The sequence below is a fragment of the Eucalyptus grandis genome, chromosome 7, assembly GCF_016545825.1.
Source record: "Eucalyptus grandis isolate ANBG69807.140 chromosome 7, ASM1654582v1, whole genome shotgun sequence".
NCBI classification, from domain to species: Eukaryota; Viridiplantae; Streptophyta; class Magnoliopsida; order Myrtales; family Myrtaceae; genus Eucalyptus; species Eucalyptus grandis.
This window is the reverse complement of record NC_052618.1, coordinates 12,339,245-12,353,242: the sequence shown is the minus strand read 5'-3', so window position 1 is coordinate 12,353,242 and position 13,998 is coordinate 12,339,245. Positions and strand designations below refer to the sequence as shown.

Genomic DNA, 13,998 nt, shown 5'->3' with positions numbered 1-13,998 from the left:
CCGAGGTGCAGCGGCTGGAACGCACCACAAGCGGAACCTCGCGGGAGTCGGAGGAGACAAAGACGGCGCCGGAGCGAGGTTCGGGGTGCGGATGCGGTCAGCGTAGATCCAGCGGAGCCTGTGGGTGATGAGCCGAGAGGGGAGGCATCGGCGCTGCAGTGACCGGGCAACGTAGCGATGGAGGCGGAAGACGAAGGGGTCGAGGGAGGACGGAGATGATGATAGAGAGAGAGAGTCTTGGATATGGTCACAAATTGCTGGGGTCGATAGATTGACCTGTTTAAAAACATTTCTTTCAATAAAAAAATCGCATTTATTCCATGCTTATGATTAAATAGGTAGAAGTGATTTTCCCTTCAAATAAGTAATTAAGATAATCTCAATTAAGGGCTGAGTTCCCGGCCAATCAGATTTTTATTAGCCGACTTTTTCCGACAGACCGAAATTCTTGTCCAAAATTTGCAATTGATTAAAAAAATGCATGAATTAGATTTCTACCGTTTGCTTCTTCCTTTGCCTACTGCTGAAGCAAAATTGTTGTTGTCCCTTCCTTGCCACCGTTTTTTTAGTTGATTTTAAAACCGCTGAAGGAGCGTTATGCAATCTTTGAGGCCATTTTGCCTGTCTTTGAAGGTTGAGCTGAAAAAACTTTGGAGACACCACGGCAACGCCACCGTGCCCGTTCCTCCGCTTTTCACCACACCACTCCTCCCCTTCCTCTTCCTATAGGGTTTCTTAGCAACTTCTAATGAGAATTTGAGGTCTTGGAATTTGAAGTTTGTCGATTCACTTTCGAGTGATGCTAGATTCATTCCATTTCTTTTATTTGCCTAATGTATGTAGAATTTGATTGAACATCTCGGTTCGTGGTTTTTTGGAGTGTAGGCTGAAAATAGGTGTCGGAGTGCTTCAAAGTAATATATTATCCTTCAAATTTGATAGCTTGTCTTTTCTGGTTCAAATGGAATAGTATGGCAGTTTCACTTTTCTTGGATTGATGCTAGATTCATTCCATTTCTTTTATTTGCCTATTGTAAAGTATGATGAGCTTTGGTGAAAACCACACACGCCACAACGGCAATAGCTTCACAATTAGAAAAAAGAAAGTTGCCCGTCCGTAGGGGAGAGAAAAATAAGAGTTGCGGGTGTGTCTTCATAAAAGCTAGTTTGCTTTAAGTGTTTTGTGTGTGGTGCAAGAAAATTAAAATGTAATAGTTGTGGGAGATGATATTTTATTGGAGTGTATACTTGTACTACAATTAGGTATAAATGTTTCTCAAGTTGCCCATTGCAGTTTTTCTCATATTCTCTCTACAACACTTCCACAACCAATTAGTAATATTTTATAATTCTTTCTCTTTCTTTGCTTTTATTTATTTTTCCTCCATTTAGGCTGGTGATGGTCGCGGTTGACCCTCACTAGCACTAGGCAGGCCTAGATCGAGTGAGGGCCGCCATGCCCTTGTCTGGCCAGATTTGGCAAGGGCATTGCGACCCTCGCTAGATATGGGCAAGGGACTGAGCACCCACACCCTCACTTGTGGCTGGCAACGGTCGGCACACATTACAGACGTAAAACCATTTCTTCATAATTATCACTTGTACCTTGAGTTTTTGGCATAAAATTGCACCACATCAAACTGTCAACCCGTGCAAGATCATCCAAATTGTGAGGAGGGATTGGAGAGACTTTACTTCTTCTACACCACCTCTGGTCCAAGAGGTTATTATGACCTCACTCATGCTCTACTGGGGTGAATCACTAACGAGCACTTTAATCTCAACTCGTCATGACAAGAAAGCGGCTAGAGCAACAATCAATAGTTTTACATAATTGTAGTATACTTCCCTAGAAATAATGGCGACAAAAAATAGATTCTTATTACAAATATGGAAAAAGAAGCTGAGTACAACCATGAAAATGAATTTCCAAAGCACCTCAATCACCACGTTGAACCCTAAGCGAGTCACCTGATCTCAATGAGACAAAGAAGCCATACCGATTAATTTGGGAGAGTCATTATCGATATGTGAAAGGGAAAGAGTGTGATCATCTCAAAGGGGTGACCTGAAAACACAGGCGCTGATATAATAGTAAGAATCGTATGAATGAATTCCGGATACACGCAAAGGAACAGCGCCTGTGTTGCCAAGATCACCCATCGGAGATGCCTCCCTTTCTAGGGTCCGTGCGAGATTGGGTTGTGGTGGGTCTCCTGCCTCGAGCTTTTCTTATATAGGAAGAGTCAAAGCTTGGGGCACTCACAACATCATGTCGCTAGGATGTGCTCATCCTGGCGACACCCCGAGACTGTACCATTATCTTTGAGATGTGCTGTCCCTGCTTGTCGTATATGGAGGCGTAACAGACGAAAACACTCCGCCTCAGAAAGAACGGGACCCGCGTGCACAATGCACCCTGTTCTGATCAATCAAATTGTGCAGTCGTTGAGCTCGCTAGAACGAAATCCTGTCATCTTTCTTGAATTGGTAAAGAGGGAATCGAAGCGGTGTATCATCCCCTTTGAGTCATTTTAAGGTCCACATCTCATGAAGCGCGGTTGGTCAAAATACCCTTGCCAGGTCATTCAAGAATGTGAAACGGAGGCAAGGCTTGCTCTGTTCAAGAACCGCCTCTGCTGGGTATGTGAATGAGGCTTGCAAGTGAACAATGGGCAAGAAATGGTAATATTACTCAGACTATGAGACGTGCGAAACAACAATCCACAATTTTGTATGCCAACTAGAACAAAAAAGTTTAGGGGGTGCTGGAGAGATTTCTCCAACTTAAAATGACTCGAAACATTTACAGAGCCGTAGTTAAGAATGCACAATAACCTTAACCAAGTAACTACAGAGAAAATCTGTAAAGGAAATGATCATATCCAGTTTTTGCTAATGCTAAGAGTATAACTCATCTAGGAGTTACAAACCCAGTATCGATTTCAGATGGAGCAACCACAACTTTAGGGGAAGATACATGATCATTAATGCAGAAATGCAAGTCAATGCATGCAAAGCCGCTGAACTGAGAAGAACCATGTATTTATAACAACATTGCCGATTCATAGGAAGAGACATCATTACACCTGAAAGGGAAATTTATCAAGGAAACCTAAGACGATAGCAGCACCATGCACATGGAGGAGACAGAGACCAGCAATCATGTGGGGAAGGTGAGACGGGATTTTACTGAGTTAATTGCATAAAGGAATAGCTTCTTGAGGCCAAAAGGACTTTTCAGAATTTTTAAGACTACAGCCATGTCCTATGACATGAAAGCAACATGACCGTGCATCAAAACACTAAAACAGCCAAGAATCCTGCCAGAAGCTTAGCAGGATTAATAGGCTGCTAACTAAATGTGTATAAAAAACATAGAGCTTACCCAATTAACTCCTTTTCAAAAAGTAAGACATCTGAAAATTTGTAGCCAAAACAGGCATCCATTTCTAAGGCAGCTTCTCTTTTGCATAGAAAAAACGCATTACGTCCACAGATGAATCTCTTGCCCTATCCTCAAAAGAGCCATCTTGACACCAAAAAGCTGTCTGCACTCCACAGTCACAAATGCCAATGAAGAAGTCGACCAAGATTAACTCAGAGGCATTTGCAATTGCTAAAGCATGTAAGTGAAAGAGAATCCACTACCGATCATATCATTGAAAGCTTAAGGCCAAATTTGATTGTTTAAGTTAAGCAACCAATGCCATCAGACCATAACATCAAAACAAGCATTCACGGATATTAAACAGTAGAATCTTTTAGCCAAAGTTCGCACAACAAAAGACTGATCAAGCAGATTTATCCACCCAGAGAATAATAAAGAAGAGATTCAGCAAAAGGGACTTTGACACCTCCAGAAAGTAACAGCAGTACCTCCAATTGCTCTGCTACAAGGACCAAATATTTTTCAACCAACACAGAATCAACTGCTTTACTATAACTGGAAAAAATTATGTGCATAGCTATCAGTAGTATTCTTTCTACCCCGGACGGAAGTTCCCTGTACCACAATGTTCATAGGGACCAGAACGGTCCTGATTATAGGAGCATTTCCTGATCCTCCTTGAGTACCACTATCCCTATTGCGCCCTCCAGATCAATCACCATTTCGATCAGGACCATAGTGCCCACCACCACCAACTCCATACCTGTCATCCCTCCCCCCATACCTACCTCCCCAGCCCCCTTCACGAGGACACTCCCGTGCAAATGCCCAGGCTTGTCACACTTAAAGCACTCTGAACCTCCACCTCCATGTCCACCACCAGAGTCCCAACTGAGGCCACAATTATGACCACAATCACGACTGCAATCACCATCTCAGTCTCTACCTGAACCTCAAGGCTGAGCTTTTTCCTCAATGATATTTCTCCCGTCCAAGTCCATTCATTTCCTCAATAGCCTCATCCATTGCTTGCTTCTTCTCATAACCAAATCCACGGGAGCATCCAGAGAACTTGTCAACCACCCCCTGCATTGAAAATATTCTTCCCTGAGTTAGTTTGCATTATTTGACAGGGATAATTACAGATATAAGAGCTTGTACTTCCGACTTTTAGATGAAGTCATCAACACAGAAAATCTGTGATAAATGTACGTTATATGTGGCAACGATATTCACAAATGTCAACCAAACCTCATTCAAATGCAACAAGCAGATGGTGAATAAAACTACTTACCTCGAGGGGTTAGACATAAAGGCAAAATTTGTCAAGTCTTCTGCAAGTGTTTCTCCCAACTCTTTTTGCCATCCTTGGCTTCAGATACTGGCCATACAACTGCTATCCTGGTTGTCAGCTTGATGCCTGTGGCAGATACTTGTGGCTGTCCAATGTTTAGAGCAGAAAAAAGAGAAAACCATGCCCGGTTCAAATCACACCCAGAAAATGACATTTCTCACACTAAGTTAAATTGAAGTCAATGGCAATTCTTTTCATGAAGAAAAACGGATGATTCTTCACGAGTTACGAGAAAGAGAAAGGCGATGGTAAAATCACTTAGACTTGAGCCACAATTTGTCTGAGTGTTTTGCAAGTGTTTATCCCCAGCTCCTTTTGCCAATTAGGTATAACCTTGGCTTCAGAAACAGGCCAAACAATTGCTGTCTCAGTTGTAAGATTGACGCTTGTGGCGGATACCTGTGGCTGTCCAAAGTTAGAGCAGAAAAATAAAAAACACACAGGGTTCAAATCTTAGCACAAAAATTGATGAAAGCCATTTCTCCTGCAATTCTTTCCACCCACATAACCCACTAGATGAATATCCTGTCACACTAAGTTCAATTCAAGTTGATGACGATTTATCTTCATATGAAAAATGGACGATCCTAGTGACTTTAGAGAATATAATAGCAAACACTCTTCACGAATTAGAAGAAAGACAAAAGCAAATGGCAAACTCACTTGATTTTCCAGAATTCTCTTCAAGCTCGCTGCACATCCCCCACAAGTCATTCCCTGCAGAGACGAAACAGAGCCACTCAACTGACCGCACAAAAGAAAAGGAAAAAAAAAAAGGATATGCACCGTGGAGTAACATCTTCAGCAATATAATGCAGGGAAAGTTGGACACGCATTGACAAAATCGAAGCTTTAGCTCGTACATTCACATAAACTGCGAGAGCAGACGGCTGAGGCTTCATCGGCTCCATCCACGGCCGATTTCGCCTTCCCATCCTCACCGTGAACTCCGCCGCTGCCGCCGCCGCCACCGTGTCAGCCGCAGCGAAGCTCGGAACGCACCGCAAGCGGAACCTCGCGAGAGCCGGAGGAGATGAAGGGATTGAGGGAGGAGGGAGATGAGGATAGAGAGAGAGAGAGAGAGTCTTGGATATGGTTGACTCCATCGAAGCTCGTCTTCCCTCTCTCTCTAAACTCTCTGCAAGCCTCTCGGTTTGAGGAGAGCCACCGGACGGAAGGGAGGAGATGAACATGGTCGGAAACTGACGGCGTCGAAAGCATTAATTATAAAAAAATGCAAAAATTCAATACACGATAATTATCTCGGATTTGGCAATGTCCAATATATATGGTATTTATTTTATAAAAAATATGTGAGAAAACATTTCATAAGTCAGATTTTTCATATTAATGAGATACTTTCTTGTATATTACCCAATGAGGCAGCCGGATATAAAAGAGTTAATCACAATCAACCAATGTCATGAAAAAAATTCTGACTCAACGTGCTTATATACTTACGATTGCATTGAAAAGTCATGGTTAAAATCTAATATTCTGCAATGACAATGAGACCTAACATCCAGAGACTCTCTGAGTAATTCTTTGAGACCTAACAAAATAAAGTACAATAATTTTTCATACCAACTCAAAGATAGTGCTCTTTCGCTTAAGACAACATAAATTATTTTAATCTTCCTCGAATTGCTAAGTCATAACTAGATTCAAACTGTTTGTGAATGACAAAACAACATATCTAGTTCCACACAAAGCAATGACCACAGAGATCACATGACTCCATATGAAGTTTAGATTTGACATCAACTAGGCAATGACAATGAAATTAAGAAGTTCTTCTTGATTCCTTGGAGTTTAGTCAATGTATCACCGATGTCCATTCGTTCCCTTGGAGACTTGGAAGAGCAAGCGACTCCTATTTTGATAATTGAAGCCAAACAGTCCTGAATGTTGCTCCAGCTTTTGTTCTTGCCCTCCAGAGTGACTCTTTGTGTCTTATTCAATTCCTCGATTTCCTGAAGCAGAACGGGATCAATTGCCTTCTCCACTCGGTCCGTCAAAGTTGCCTTTGCAAAGTGATGAAGGTCCAACCCATTTTCAAACATGTCATCGGTTGGCCTCTTGCCTGTGAACATCTCCAAAATGAGGACCCCGAAGCTATACACATCTCCTTGTGTGGATACCACACTTCCCATGCCGTACTCTACAACAATAAACAAAGCATAGTGATGCAAAGGTGAATAATTGATGTTGAAATATCATGTCGATGATGTTTTGTGTGCCTTCTTTTCACGTGTTCTTATAAAGAGATAAACTTAAAAAACCTAACTTGTGTGTCATTACCTGGAGCTATGTAGCCAAAAGATCCTTTGACTTTGATAGAGCTTGATTGATTGACGATGGTATGCATTGCAGGAGGAATCTAGCAAGCCCGAAATCGCCCAAATGTCCAGTCTTTTCATCGTCAAGAAGGATATTGCTTGGCTTTAGATCACAATGAACTATTGGCATTTCATAGTGATGATGGAGATAATCTAGTGCACAAGCAACATCAATGGAAATGTTCACTCTCTCAAGTAGACTCAACTTGCTTCTCTCTATATATTGTGATGCAATTGGGTGCAACCACTCATCTAAGCTTCCATTTGGCATGAATTCGTAGACCAGTGCCTTGAAATCATTTCCTTTAAAATCAAACCCAGAACACACGGTGAGCACCTTCACAAGATTACGGTGTCGGATTCTTCTCAAGACCTCACACTCTGCTACAAAGCTATTGGAAGCTCCAGGACATGTAAGGTCGAGAATCTTGATGGCCACAATCAACCGAGTTTGATCAAGAAGTCCTCTATACACGGACCCAAAATTGCCCACACCAAGCAAATTGGTGGAAGAGAATCCACCTGTCGCTTTTAGTAGACTGTTATAAGAAACGTGCAAAAACCCATCTTCAGAAGAGCTTGAAGTAGACGCTTTCTTATTGTGTCTAAACCAGAAGAAGTATAACAGAGACAATATGCAGGCTACTCCTACAAGAGCAGAGACTACGGATATTGAAACTTTAGCAATTCTGCTTATTTTCCTTTGTTTTGACTCTTCATAGTCGCATTTCGGTAGTTGAAAATCTAGCAAACCCCCACAAAGCTTCTTGTTTCCAACAACTGAAGTTGAAATGGCGCTTCTGAAAATTCCTCCTGTAGGCAATGCACCCTCAAAATCGTTGTAAGATAGGCTCAAATTCATTAGATTTAGTGATGCTAGATATTCTGGGATTTGGCCGACAATCGGTTTTTGAAACGTTCAAAACTTGAAGGCCTCTCATGGAACTCATAGTTGATGGTAGGGGCCCTTCAAAAAGTTATCTTGTACATATAGGCGCTCCATGGATGTACAAGCGCCAATCTTGCTTGGGATTTGTTGAGATAATTTGTTCCCATTAAGACTTAATTCATTGAGATTTTGCAAATTTCCAACTTCTCCGGGAAGGGAGCCGGTAAGACTATTTTGTGACAAGTTGAGATAAATCGACAAAGATGAGAGGCCCACAATTTTTGGGGGAATGTTACCGTTGAGGTCATTGGTTGAAAGGTCCAAGAGAAGTAGATTCTGGCAATTTCCTAGAGACGATGGTATCGAGCCCTGGAAATTATTGCTATCCAAGTACAATTTGGTTAACATCCTTAAATTCCCAATGGATTCTGGTATTTTCCCTGAGAAATTATTTGAACCGAGATCCAAATACTTCAGTTTGATCAGATTTCCGATCTCAGGAGGAATTTTTCCGAGATGTTGTTGCCTACTATTTGTAGGAGCTCCATATTGATGAGATTTCCGATTCAGAAGGTAAGGTTCAGAAATGTAATTGTAACCTAACCCAAATCTTGAAAGAGAGATAGAGAGGTTACCGATACAGCCTGGGATTGGTCCTCTAAAAGCATTACTCTCTACATTAAAATGTTTCAAGTTTGTAGAATTGGTTAAAGAGCAGGTGAAGTCAAGATTAGCATATTGCCCACTTCCAAAGTTGTTATGCTGATGCTAAACCAATAGAGTCCTCTCATCTTTGAGAAAGAAGGAACTTTTCAATAAAGTTGTTCGACTTGAGTTGGATTTGACCGAGATTAGATATGTTGGATATTGACGAGGAATGGGTCCGGTGAGGTGATTGTCAAACAAACCAATTCTTTGGAGATTCGGAAGAGTGAAGCCTAATTCAATGGGTAAGCCCCCCTCTAATTGGTTTTCAGCCGCAGAAAGATTTGTCAGAGTGGATATATTAAAGATTGAGATAGGAATCATACCGACAAACTTATTCATGTTAAGAACGAGCACTTTCAGATTTCTAAGCCAGCCAAGAGTCTCTGGAATCGTATCGTCAAGGTTATTCAAAGATGTTGTGAAGACGTGAAGAGAGGAGAGGTTTCCGAATGACGAGGGCATGTTTCCCGTCAACTTGTTGTGTTGAAGAATGAGTGAATGGAGCTTGGACAAGCAGCTAAGTTCTGCATGCAAATTTCCTTCGAGCATGTTGAAGCCTAAGTCAAGATCAAGCAAATTAGAGCAATGGGAGAGATTTGAAGGGATTTGTCCACTGAATGAGTTGTTATTGAGGAGCAACATCTGCAACCGAAACAAGCGGCCAAATTGTGGGGGAATTCCAGAGTAGAAGCTGTTGTTCTGCAAAAAGACTCCTCTCAAGAAGCTCAAATTACCAATATGGGGTGGCACGATCCCGAACAGGTTATTGGAGGCAAGGTCCAATATGGTGACTCTACGGTGTCTACGACCGCATGTGATACCGAACCAATTGCAGATGTGGCTAGTATCATTCCACGAGCTCAAAACCCCACCGGGATCAGCTCTCGCGCCTTAAATTCCAAGAGAGCCGGTCGTCGGTCTTGTCCCCTCCGGCTTCTACCAAAGCCGGACACTCCCTAATAGAAAAATGATGGTAGCTAAGCATGAGAATGACCCGGATAAAACCCGATCCCTATTGCGAAGGTCCATGAGGACTTTAAGCAAAGCGAGTTTCTTTTGGTTTTTATGTGGTGTTATATCGAAACAATTTGCGAAATATATAATAGGGGGCAACATGATCTTCCATGCAAAGACGCGTTGATGTCATCAATACAAGAATAGTGGTGACATATCTTTCATGGCCTCTCAAGTTGAGAAAATTACAAGGTCATGATGATCAAGTCAGTCAATGAAACTATTGATGATCAAGTCAATCAATGAAATCAAAAACATGATGAGATGGGGGTAAAGACATAATAAGTGACATAACTTTCACATGGTACTCACTTAATTGTCATAAATTTTATTTCGAATAATTAAGTCATGTTTGGTAACGTTTATGTTCCTCTATTGTTCCGTTCTTTTATTTCTCGAAATAGGAAAAAGAACTAAAATTTATTTGGTAATACCAATTAATTTTTCTATTTCCTAAAATAGATCAATGCTAGGGAATAGATTTGGAATAGAAACAAGATGTAGAAAAAAACTTACCTCTTCGTTTCGAGAACAAAAAGAGAAATAAGGTCATTTTGAAAAAAAAAAAAAAAACTCAACGTAATCCAATGCTTGTCTTCACAAAATCAACACTAGGTCTGGTCTTGATTTGGTCCAATTTCCTATTTTCGAAATAAAAATAATAATAAAATAATAAAATTCAGAAATTTGGGAAAAGAATTTAGAAATTAGAATTTGAGTGTTTTACTAGATTTTAGTGTTAATTCCAGTTTAGAATTATTTTATTATAAAAAATGTGAATATCTTTTGATGAAAATTGATTTCAAAATTGAATAAGCTTTTGGGCTTTACTCTATGTATTTTTGAATGCCGTTTTCTTTTAGAGACATGCTAAGTTGCGATCATTTGGCAACTTCCAGCAATGTTTGCTCTTCTTCTTAGTCTATGCACTTGTTTATTGTAATTTTTAAAGATATATTATTAACCTCTTCATATCATGAGTTATAAACTAGCGTGACTCTCTATTGTCATATGTAGTCATCCCCATTTCTAGTCATCCATCTTTAACTAACTATTGCATGGATTTTCTTAGGCCATCTTAGAATATCTTGATCAATTAAAGCATTATGAAAATCCATTTGTATTCAAATATGGAATGTTAAGTCTCCATTGGCATTTTTATAATTAAGCAAAAAAAAAAAAAATGGGAATAGAAATTTTTAGGGTCATACCAAATGCATTTATGTTCTTTCTTTTTGTTCTAGGTATAGATTTTATTTGCAATTACGAAACACATTCTTCAACTAAAAAACTCGTTTAGGGAATAGAAATAGAAAAAAATATCCCTAAACAAAAATTGTTTCCCGAACAAAGATGTTACTAAACATACCATTAAATGCCATGACTTCTAAAACATGTTTACTTGAGTACCATAATTTTCAATCGATCACTTAAGTGCAATTTTTCTTTTTAAATCGTTCACTCAAGTGCCAAAATCCAACATCACATAACACTTGTGTGAATGTTTTAAAAAAGTTATGGCATTCAAATGAACGTCATACATAAGTTATGACACTCAAGTAATCGAAAAAGAAAAATTTACGGTACTCATATGAGAGCCGTGCAAAAGTTATGGCACTTGTTATGTCCTTTCTCCCATGGGCCCAAGGTTTGTTCATTATCAATTGTGTCTTTCCAATCCCTGAATTATCGGGTCGTTTAGCAAGGGGATGACTCTAGTCTATTATATGCGTAATAATAACCTTCCAATCCTCCACAGCTGAGGACTTTGACTTTACATGAAAGTATGTCTACTTTACAATTCATAATCAACTTTACTTCCATTTGTTAATTAGGAAAAATTGTCCAAAAAGTCCTAAATTTATTGCACTCTTGCTAATTTAGTCGAGAAACATTTCAATTTTGCCAATTGAGTTCTAAATATTTTCACATTTTTGCCAATTTAGTATTAAAACTTTTCACCTTTTGCCAATTGAGTTTATTCAATTAATTTTGCTGGGAATTTACTGACGTGGATGTTGGTTGCGCCACGTGGCTGCTAGCACTAATGTGGACATTTGAAATTATTTTTGAATCTTTCGGTTTTTTTCCCTTTGCTTTGTTTCCCGGGGGGTCTTTGGAGAGGGCCAGCGAGGGTGGCTAATAGACCCTCTCCAATCACAAGCATGGGCTAGCCCACCCTTGCTGGCTCTAGGCAAGGGTCACAATGCCCGCCCTCATTAGATCTGGCCAGGCAAGGGCTTAGCAACCCTTACCAATCCCGAGTAAGGTCGCGGCCATTGCCAGGCCAGGTCGAACAAGGGCGTTGTGGCCCTCACCGATTCTATGTGAAGGTGTGCACGCCCTTGCTTTAGCTAGCAAGGGCATTGTGGCCCTCGCCTAGAGTTGGCGAGCGGCTCAACGCCCTTGCCTAGAGCCAGCGAGGGTGGCTAGCCCTCACCTATGGCCGGAGAGGGTATGTAGGCCAACCTCGTTGATCCTCTCCAAAACCCAAAAAGAAAAGGAAAAAACCATTAAAATTCAAAAAACTATTTAAAAACGTCCACATCATTGTTGTTCATGCCACATGGTATGATCGGTGTCACGTTAGTGAATTTTGGTCAAAATTGGCGGATGGACTCAAGCGACAAATGTGAAAATGTTTTGGACTTAATTGGCAAAATTGAAAGGTTTAGTATTGACTTAACAAAATTGCAATAGATTTTTTCTTGTCAATTATAGTATATATTTTCTATAAATATATGTTTTGGAATATTGTTTGTTATTATACAGTTGAAAATGGTGCTCATACATAAAGAGAGCAAAATCTCTTCTATGGTGAAGAATTTATTTCAAAATATTACCTTTTTCTGTCCATGTTGTACCGACCTTTAACTTCTTATACCGATATGCAAATTGCTTTTGGCATTTTGAATACTTTATAGATGGATTATTAATTAATAACAACAAAATAATGATCTTTAACATTTTGATATAGTTCCATTTAATATTCAAATTATTGGAATTATAAGAAAAGGTATGTATTTAATCTCCAAGGTATACCACTAGTTTTTTTTTTTTTTTTATCATAAAGGTATACCACTAGTTAGAAAAAGTAAAAAGTTGCAGCTGGCAGATGATATATAATTGAAGAAGTGGAGAGTTCAAGTCAAGTCAATGATCCTTATTCCCTTCCTTTAGTCAGTTCACATGACAAAAGTCAGTTCAAATGGGGACCTTGACGTGCAAGGTGAACTATTAATGATCAAGTCTGTCGATGAAAGCTGATAACACTATGGGGACCTACTTTTTCTTTCATTGTCAATTGTGTCTTTCCAATTTCTAAATTTACGGGCCGTTTAGTAGGGGGCGGACAACTCTAGTCTTTTCTGCGCACATAAAATCTTTACTTTCCTCAAAAGCATAACACAATTAACCATATATGTAATAAGTCTATTTCATAATTTGTAATCAACTTTACTTTCATTTGTTTATTATAGTATATATCTTTTCTATAAATTATACATTTTGGAATTATTATTAAAATTGAAAATGGTGGTTATACATAAAAGAGAGTAAAATCTCTATTATGGTAAAAAATAATTTATTTCAAAATATTACCTTTGGAATGAATTTGGTACCGGCATTTAACTTGTTACATTGATAAGCAAATTGAATTTTGCTTATTGAGTATTTATAGATGAATTATTAATTGAAAGTAACAAAGCCCACGCTATATATCATGACCTTTAACATTTTAGTCTATTCATATTGTTATTTAATAAATTATTGGAATTAAAAAACTAGGTATATATATTTAATCCCAAGGTATAAAGCCACGATATTTCTTCTGCTTTTTCTTCTTTTGATAGGGCGTAATCGAGACCGTTCACATGATAAAAGTTGTGGGAACGTCAATATGTTACATTTGTCCAACCTTTCATTTGTTCTTACTTCCCTGAATCAAGAAATTATAAACAAAAACCAAATTATGGAAAGTCATAACACCAATGTAGCTAATTATTAGACACACACCACAGGGTCCTTAATTGATCTGACAGATTAAGTGCCGTGCCGTGTTGTGCCTTTGGTATTGAAAATCCGAGGGAGGGTGTTCAGCGTTATACTTTCCAAAAGCAAAAGTAGAGAAAAAGACCATAAAAGAAAGTAGTAGTTCGAACGTGTTCACATGTAAGAAAGCAACTTAGGCACATCGCCTCAAAGTGCACGGCAAGCCATCTTTGGTTCTCATGCCGACCACATTTCCTACACGTATAGGCCCATTGAATAGTAATTGGATTCATTTACATGAATTAACTCTAAA

The 13,998-nt window shown here is 39.4% G+C and overlaps 1 non-coding gene and 1 pseudogene across 1 annotated transcript; both read right to left on the bottom strand.

Annotated features, from left to right (window-relative positions):
• Positions 1 to 3,834: 3,834 nt before the first annotated feature.
• On the bottom strand, positions 3,835 to 6,090 carry LOC104428504. Its single transcript, XR_005553347.1, has 3 exons — positions 5,609 to 6,090; positions 5,409 to 5,462; positions 3,835 to 4,477 (listed from the first exon to the last, which is right to left on the bottom strand). It is a non-coding gene; the product is annotated as a glycine-rich RNA-binding protein RZ1A (transcript).
• Positions 6,091 to 6,234: 144 nt separating this feature from the next.
• Positions 6,235 to 7,946, bottom strand: LOC120295852 (annotated as a pseudogene).
• Positions 7,947 to 13,998: the final 6,052 nt, after the last annotated feature.